This window comes from Pteropus alecto, unplaced genomic scaffold (genome assembly GCF_000325575.1).
Source record: "Pteropus alecto unplaced genomic scaffold, ASM32557v1 scaffold22, whole genome shotgun sequence".
In the NCBI taxonomy this organism is placed as follows: domain Eukaryota; kingdom Metazoa; phylum Chordata; class Mammalia; order Chiroptera; family Pteropodidae; genus Pteropus; species Pteropus alecto.
In genome coordinates this window covers 13,863,310-13,872,663 of record NW_006434839.1, presented here as the reverse complement: position 1 = coordinate 13,872,663, position 9,354 = coordinate 13,863,310, and the positions used below count along the sequence as shown (strand labels likewise).

General features: G+C 36.9%; 1 long non-coding RNA gene and 1 pseudogene across 1 annotated transcript in view; both read left to right on the top strand.

Moving 5' to 3' along the window:
- The first annotated feature begins 1,083 nt into the window (after positions 1 to 1,083).
- The window catches only part of LOC112478694, an 11,370-nt gene continuing 3,099 nt past the window's right edge, over positions 1,084 to 9,354 (top strand). The window contains exon 1 of the long non-coding RNA XR_003045931.1: positions 1,084 to 1,137. This is a non-coding gene — a long non-coding RNA (uncharacterized LOC112478694). The remainder of the gene's footprint in view (positions 1,138 to 9,354) is intronic.
- LOC112478733 lies at positions 3,889 to 4,007 on the top strand (annotated as a pseudogene).

Below are 9,354 nucleotides of genomic sequence, written 5' to 3'. Positions count from 1 at the left end.
AAATTGATGCATGCGCAGTGAGTATAAGGCCAGCAAACTAGGCCCTCGGGGAAAGAGGTGTTTATTAAGTGTCTTATATGTAGATTCCTGTTCCTTCCACCCTTGGCGGATTGCCCAAAAGTTGGGGGAAGTACTCCAAGCCACCAAAAACTCCAACGTATTGGTTCCAGGAACCTGCACTCTGCTTCACCTGCCTTCCACAGTGTACTCTGTAATAAAAACGGTGGTCATGGTGCCATCATCTAAGTCAGGGGTCCCCAGTGTTTTTGGCACCAGGGCCCTGGTGCTCCTATGAGAATCTAATGCCTGATGATGTGAGGTGGAGCTGAGGCAGTGATGCTAGTGCTGGGGAGCGCTGGGAAGCTCTGTCTAGGCAGCTGCTCACCTCTTGCTATGCAGCTCTGGTTCTTAACAGGCTAGTAACCTCCAGTGGCCCAAGGGTTGGAGACCCCGATCTAAGTGATCTCTTAGCTGCGAAGGTTAATTTGTACTACAAGGTATTCTCAGTCTTATGAGCCACAGCAGTATACAGGTGCATTTCCCATGCATTTCCTTTCTTTTCCATTTGACTCACTGAGGTACATCATCCTTTTTCTCATTTTCCCAGGCGAAGTGATGTCAAACCATACCACTCTTGTTCTCTTACCTTACCAACATTTATTGAGCACCCATTATGTATTAGTTACTGGAACATAATTTATAAGACAAGATCTACATCCCGGAATTCTCAGAACACGTGCGTTAATAAGTAATTTGGAAAGTGCTGTAAAAGAGGTTTGTGCCAAGTGCAGTGGTAGCAGAAAAGAGGAAATAACTAACCAAAACTCATGGGTGACTGGAATTAAAGTCATTTGCTAAAAAGTCCACAGGAGAAAATTAAAAGAACTCAAAGAAATTCTGTGTGTGTGTATGTGTGTATATATACACATATATGTACATATATATACGTATGTATATATGTGTGTGTGTGTGTGTGTGTGTGTATATATATATATAATATATTGTGTGTGTGTGTGTGTGTGTGTGTGTGTGTGTGTATACTGCCTCATTGCGACCCACTTCAGATTGAACATCACTTAAATAGTAAAACCCACAGGACAGAAAAAGATCTTTGCAACCACATATTGTCACCCAAAGGTAAGTGGTGCCTGATACACAAAGAACTTCTATAAACTTTTTAGAAAAGAACTAATAACCAGAACAAGTGTCCTGCTTCCATTCTTGCCTCCCTCTCTGGAATATATGAAATGAGTTAATATATGTAAAGTGCCTGGGTCAGTGCATGGAACATAGCACCATCACACACTTGATGGTTATTAATTTTTAATTTTGCTATTGTTATTTTCACCCTAGTAGCTAGAATGATACTTTAGAAAGTACTTTGCTCAAATTTTTTCCTTATTTTTCACTTGAGGTGTAAAAGTCAAAGTCCTTACATCTGCCTATAAGGTCCCAACCCCTCAGCCCTCACCTCTCAGACCTAACCTCCTATTCCCCTCTTTCTGCTCAAATGGCTGCTCTTCTAATCCTTTTCTTGGAAAACCCTTCCACCATATAAGCACATAGCTGGCTCTCTCACCTCTTTCAAGTGTTTGTGCAAATATTACCTCCTCAACGTGGCCTGCCCTGGCCGTGAAATTTAAAATTGCGAGTCACTATAAGGACACTCCTAACCCTCGTCTTTGCTTCAGTTTTCTTCACAATCCTTATCACCTTCTAACATGTTATCTAATTATCTTACTAGAATATGAGAGTTATCTAGAATATAAGCCATATGTAGATGGGAATTTTTTTTCCTACTATATCCGAAGTGCCTAAAATAGTACTTTGTACATAATAGGTGTCAATAAATCTATTTTTAGTGAATACAATACAAAAATAAGCAAAATAAGTTAATAGGCAATTGACAAAAATGGAACCAGAAATAGTCAATAAATATCAAAAGGACTCAACCTCCATAATAAATCAAGGAAATGCAACTTAATTAAAATTTTAATGCCATCTTATGGACAAAAATAAAAGACTGACAATACCAAGTGTTAGCAAGGGTGTGGAGCAACAGAAACATTCCGACACTGCTGGCAGGAATGAATTGGTATAATCATTTTGGAAAATAGTTTTACAGTAGTTAGTTGAAAATACCTGTAACCATTATGTGTTGAATTATGTAACCCCCAAGTCATATGTTGAAGTCCTAACCCCCATTACCTCAGAATGTGACCTTAAATAGAAATAGGGTCGTTACAGATGTAATTAGTTAAGGCGAGGTCATTAGAGTAACCCTTGTCCAATATGACCAATGTCCTTATAAAAGAAGAAATTTAGATACAGAGAGATGCACACAGGGAGAATGCCATGCAAAGATGAAGGCAGAGATCAGGATGATGCTTCTATAAGACAAGGAACACCAAAAATTGCCAGAAAAACACTAGCGGTTAGGGGAGAGGCATGGAGCAGATTCTCTCTCTTAGCCCTTAGGAAAAGAATCAACCCTGCTAACACCTTAATCTCAGACTTCTAGCCTTCTAGCCTCCAGACGGGTGACCTAATACTTTTATGCTCTTTAAGCCACTCAGTTTGGAGTGTTTTGTTACAGCAATCCTAAAATCTAATGCTGAGTCATAGGTTAGTTTGATTATACACTCCTCTCTTTCATTAGGATACCTGTCCCTTGAAACATGAGCCATGAGATATAATCTTTCCAGATCCGATTACTCAAGAATTAGGCTTTACCATAACTTTCATCATAATTTTTAACTTCTAGTGTTTAAATCATCCACAGTTACAATTCAAGACAGAGTATATATATTATAACAAATATGCATGTATTAATGGCATTTTAAAGATACACACATACATGTACATGGATGAATAAACATACATAAGTATAAAGAAACTATTAAATTTGAACGAACCATCCGATGCATCCATTTGCTCCTACAAAGGTGACATATTTATTTGGATACACTGGATTAGATTCAGAAAACCACATTAGGATTGGGAGGAAATATCTTTATTTTTCAAGCCAGAAAATGCTGAAATAGTCACTGGAACTTAGATGAATGGAAGTTTATGGAGTCACAGTTTGTTCTCTGTCCCTCCAGATTCTAAGAATTTTCATCATTGTGAGGTGTGTTCTAGAACATAGAATCATGTGATCATAAAAGATGCATGTGTTTTCATTTTGTGTAACTTTGGGTTCAGGCTTCTGCTGTACTGTATTTGCTAAAGACACTATGGCTGACAGACTTAGCTGATCCTGGCTAAGGTATTGCATAGCTAACCAGTTCTATGTCGTGGGAAAATGTGTAGGTTTTCTGAACCAATCCCTTTGCAGAGGTGTGGGGCTATGTATGGAGAGGGCTAGATAGTGGTGTCTTATGGTTGATGACAGTAGAACTAGCCACAAAGAGAAGTCAACCTTGGCATCTGTGATATCAGAAGGAGATTGGGGAATGTCTTAATGTGAGTAGCAGGGCCATCAAATGCACTGTGCTCTCAATTGGAAGAGAGTTCTCTAAGGGATTAATGTTCAAATTGTCCAAAAAGAGATAGATGTTGGGAAGTTCTGTAAATAAAGTTAGCAGGCCAGGAGACTTAGAGCTAAAGTCTGGATCTCATATTTCACACAATTTGCTCTGCAGGTCTTCTAGGCTATCCAGTCAAGGGGTTCTTGTTTCTCCTAAATGAAGGAACTGGAAATGTTAAAACCTCCTACATTGCTTCTTAATAGGGGTTCTTGTTTCTCCTAAATGAAGGAACTGGAAGAGTTAAAACTTCCTACATTGCTTCTTCATGACAGAAGGCTTGTTGTTGTTGTTGTTGTTGTTGTTGTTGTTGTCGAAGAGTTGGATCTTACCAAAGTTAGGCAGTTAAAATGTTTCCCTAGACTATGGCCATGCCACCTTGAACATGCCTGATCTCATCTGATCTCGGAAGCTAAGCAGAGTGGGACCTGGTTAGTACTAGAATAGGAGACCACCTAGGAAGACCAGGTGCTGTAGGTGGGGGAAAAAAAAAATGTTTCCCTGCAATGCGTTGCTCTGGAGCTATGCTGAGGAGCTTTTACCTGAGATGCATCAGACCAAATAACTGAAAAGGAAGAAAGTTTCAGGGCATGAGAGGCTCATTCCTGAAAATCTTGAGGGGACGAGTACTGCCTTGGCCAGTTTCTCTGTAGTTTTCATGATCAGGGAGCAGAGGGGAGAATAATCTTCACTCAGGGATTATTCTTTCCTCTCCCAAATTTGGCAACACATTTTGTTCGTTAGTTTTTAGAATGAACTGATATGTTAAAGTTATAATAGTTTGTGCGTTATCCATCTCTTGTGCTTCCATTCATACCAGGCATGTTCAAAACAAACTGGATTTTTTCCTGTCTTCTCTCTATGCTGCAGATACTTCAAAAAAGTGTCCATAACCAGATTATTATGTGTTTCTGACACGTTGCTTTTTAGAAACTCATTTTTAATTGGACTACGCCTCAGATAAAAGCCATTATCCAGTTTTATCTTACTGATTATAGGTTTCCATATATTTGAGTTATTTAATGTTTAAAATGGGGATATCCACTACTCCGACCCAGATTTGGGTTAAGTTTAACATCGAGGTTAAACATAGGTTTCTCTATCAAAAAACAGAGAAAACCTATGGGAGGATGGAATGATACAGATGCCAGCAGGGGTATATCAAACTCCATTTCTGTGTACCACATGCTACTGCTCCCCATTTGAAAGCAAGAAAGAAAAGAAGTGATGAAAGGCAGGAAATCTGATTAAGAAAATTAAAACTATTTTGCGATTAAAATAAATATTTATTAATATAAATGGTAGTAACAATATTCCATTAAAATGGTGATAAAACAATAATTACTTTTAAAATGAATGCTATAATAGAATTTAGAAATAGGAAGATAAAATAAGTATAAGAAAAAGTTAAAAATGGCAAAAGATATCATAAATGTCAATATTGTTTTTTTAACTAGTCTCATCCAACATAAAATGACAAAATAAGTGAAATAAAATAACAGATAAAATTAGGGGGTGGGCGAGGCAATAGCTAAAGTAGAGAAGGAACTTCAGAAATGTCAGATGAAACATTTTTTAAAAAACTAAAACAGCAGAAAAACTAAAATAATCGTTCATTAAGCAAATGTATATTGATTGCTTACTTTGTATCAATAGTAGGGATATGTCAGTAAACCAATTTGACAGGTCTCAGTCATCAAGGAGTTTTCTTCTAGAGGATGGACACATAGTAAACAACTAAACCAATTAATAAATGAAATTACCAAATGAGATTATTTTCAAAAGAGAATGAGTAATGTGCCATGATAGGCAGGTACCTAGTTAAGAGTGCAAGAAAACATTTCTGAGAAGGTGACATTTATTCTGAGACATGGAGGAAGAGAAACATCCAGTCATACCAAAACTAGCTAACGGGTGTTCCAGGCAAAGGGAACAGTAGAGGCAAAAGTATGAGCAGGAAAAGTGCTGTGACAGGAATGTGGCTGAGGTAGAAGGACAAATAGTAGGGTGACAAGGACCAAGTTGGAAAGATAGTACAATGGGAATGGTTTAAATATGGCATGATATGATCTGATGTACACTTTTAAAAGGCTACTCTAATTGATACTGGGAGAATGGATTAGAGCAGGAAAAGAAAATAAGAAAGATTCTGAGACCATTGCTGTCAGCTGGACAAGAATGATAATCGCTTGAATTAAATTGTTGGCAGTGGAAGTGGTGAGATTCTTTGTGTAATTTGAAAATACAACCAACATGATCTGCAGCTAGATTGGATGTGAGAGGTAACAAAAAGGATAGAATGAAAGAATGGCTCCTAGGTTTCTGGCTTTAGTGACAAGGCATGTAAAACTTCATTCAGAAGAATTAAAAAATATATGAGTTTCAAAAGTTTAAAGTAAACAAATAAATATCACCCAAATCATAGACCAGAGAAAGAAGACAGCAAATCTGAAAAATGAGGTTAAAAAAAAAAAAATACTGGAAGTCATGGCACCTGATATTTAACACCCTCACACAAAGTGAAAGATCTTTGGGCTAAAGCAGCTACCAGCACCAAACAGATATCCCATTTGCTATCTTCCCAAGAATAGGGTTCACTATATGAAGATGCATGGGAATCTAAGGTCTTTGGGTAATTTCAAGACTAAAACCATTTGACCAGAGGAGGCTTTTATTGATAATTATAAAGCAAAAGACTGCCAGGTTGTTCCAGCCGCTTTTCCCTCCCACTCTCAAATTCTGCAAAGCCCACTTATATGAAAAATCTCTCCAGGGGAAAGCAAAATAGAAAAAGTCATGTTTTACTGGAAGAACTGGGCAAGACTCTCAGAGAGAAATAAAAGAGGGTAATGAAGGAATACGCTTAAAGACGCTCACACTCAGTACTGACAGAAAGGAAGGGAACATCAACAACTATAGAAATTATCACAGAGAGAAAAATTGGCAGGAAGTTCCAAAAATTCTGATTAAAACTATAGAAGTTATTATTATAAAGGTATCACAGTGGACTTTTTAAAAGTCTTTTAGTTGATAAATTTCAAACCTTTCTTTAGATATTCTGTTAGGGCCCTGCATATGAAACAATATGTTTTAAAAAGCTGGAAAAATACTATAATTGTGAAAACTTTTAATCTAAATTTCATGGTCATAGCTTTAATTCCCAAAAGCTCCTTTATTTGCAATATTTAGTATTACATAGTATAAAACATGTAATATATAATATAGTAAAAAATAGTCTCAGGGATCTTATATATTTAGGCAACTTGCCCTTTCTCCATTATAATGTAATCCTATAATATAGAGATATTATAAAATATCCCAAATTGCCACAGAAAGCCAGTTAAGACAATTTCATAAGCCATGCAGTCAGCCCACCAGGAGGTGGTAATAAAGAGACAGATGTTAATGGCAATCTTTGCAACCTGATACCCTTAAGGGCACGGAGAAGTTTATTTCTTTTAGATATTATGGCAAATTCACGTGGTAAGAAACATAATAAACAGTACAGCGTAAAGAAGTTTATCTCAGATACATGTAGACAGCAGGGAAAAAATAGTCTGTGAATGACCAGGACCCAGAAGAGCCAACCTGCCATTTAAAAAGTCATTACTAGCAACGATGAATAGCAGGATATGGAGGCCTTGATTATGTGGCCTTACATAACATTAAAGTGCTATTGCATGCATTTTAATAGTTGAAGGATGTCTGAGACTTACCTAAGGGGCAGTAAAAGAAGGAAGGAAGGGGCAGTCAGTATGTTGCTATCAGCACCTAGAGGAAGGAGAATAGGCAGGGAAAATGCATAGGCTGAAGAAAGGTGCATGCAGTTAAAAATCCGGCTGAACAAGAAGTGAAACCAGCACACCCACAGAAAACAAGGTGGAAAATGAAAGCTAAAGGGAATTCACATAATATCCTAAAAGCATAGTGTAGCTGTGATGGTTGTAGGGGGACATGGTGGGGACTCTCTTGAGGAAACTGAGAGCCAAGTGCATTAAATATAATTGATTTATTTGGTAAATTACAAGAAAGAAGATGCAGAAGAGAACTAGAGTGTGATGGAAATGTCTTACTGTGGGTAACTTAGACAATTAGAAATGAGTAGCAAATAACAATTTGCACTCATGTCCTTGCTTCCTCCTGCAGTTATACCTTTTCACCTTCTCCGGTTGGCTCGAGCCAACCCACCCTAAAGAGTCCTTTGGTAGACTAGCTATTAGTTGCCATGGACACACTGCAAGGAAGATACCAAGCAATTTCTCTTTCCTTATTCTTAATTTGTAGACTTATATATCTTTGCTTCTTTGGCTCCGTCCATTTCTCATTGCCATTTAAATTTGTACTTTCCCTTTTCTGTCATATATACCCACCCATATGGCTTTTTCTTCAACATCATTATGAACTCTCAGCAGGGATACAGCTCCACACTTACCAGCTGTATAGCTTGGGCAGATCCTTCAAATTCTCTGGATCTTCGCCAATATCTCCATCTGTAAAGCTCACAATGTTTGGATTAGGTCATCATTTCCTGACAGGTGGTTCAAGAACCCTTAGTTGTTCAAGACTATGTCTCAGGGCGTTCAGGTCAATGTAAGTTGTAATGGTATTTCTTTCCATTTATATTTTTAAGTAATAAATAAAAATTATACTTTCTATTAAAGCAATAATATTTGATAGTCTTCAGCTGCATGGCAGGTGAATACATGGTGTGGTTAGTGGAGATCAAATGAGATTGCGAGCAGTTTGTCATACCTGAACATAGAAAACCCCACCTGTTTTTACTGATTTCAGTATTAAGTTGTTTTTAATTTCAGTCAGGATGTTGACATTTATACAGTCAAGATAGAAAACACTTCCCTTACCATAAGGATCTCTCATGTTCCCTTTTGATACCTACTTCCACTTCCCTTTCATTCACTCCTGTTAACCCATAGCAACCACTAATCTGTTCTCCATTTCAAGAATGTTCTATAAATGAAATCATACAGTATGTAACCACTGGGATTCACATTTTTCACTCAGTATAAGTCTCTGGAGCGTCATCCAGATTGTTAGACGTATCAATAGTTCATTCCTTTTTATTGCTGAGTATTATTCTAGGGTATTGATGTACCACAGTTTGTTTAACCAATGACCTGTCAAAGCACATCTGGATTTTTCCAGTTTTTGGCTATTACAAACAAAGCTGCTATGAACATTCATGTTCAGATTTTTGAGTGAACATGTTTTCAGTTATCTGGTATAAATGCCTAGGAGTGCTATTGCTGAGTAATTTCCTACTTATGTTTTGAAGAAACTATCATCTGTTTTCCTGGGTGGCTGTACCCTTTTACATTCCTACCAGCAATACATAAATGATACAGTTTTCTACATCGTTGCCAGTATTTGGTGTTGTCACGATTTTCTTTTTTTAAATTTTAGACAGATATGTCTCTTTTTGGTTGTAATTTGCATTTCCCCAATGGCTTATTAATGTTGAACATCTTTTCATATATTTATCTAACATTTGTATATGCTTTTCTCACCCAAACAAACTAAAAAGGTGAGGTGGTGGGTGATAGATGTGTTAATTAACTTGATTGTGGTAATCATTTCATAATATATATGTATATCAAAACATCAGGTTGTACACCTTAAATATATATAATTTTTGTCAATTATACCTTAATAAAGCTGAAGAAAAGAGAAAAAAAAACAAAAAACAAAGAAAAAGACACTTATAAAACATATCTTTTAAAATCTAATTAATTGTCAGGCTGTTCATGGATTTTGGTGTATAGTGAAGTAATAAAATACCATTTATCACAGAATCAAATATACAAAGTCA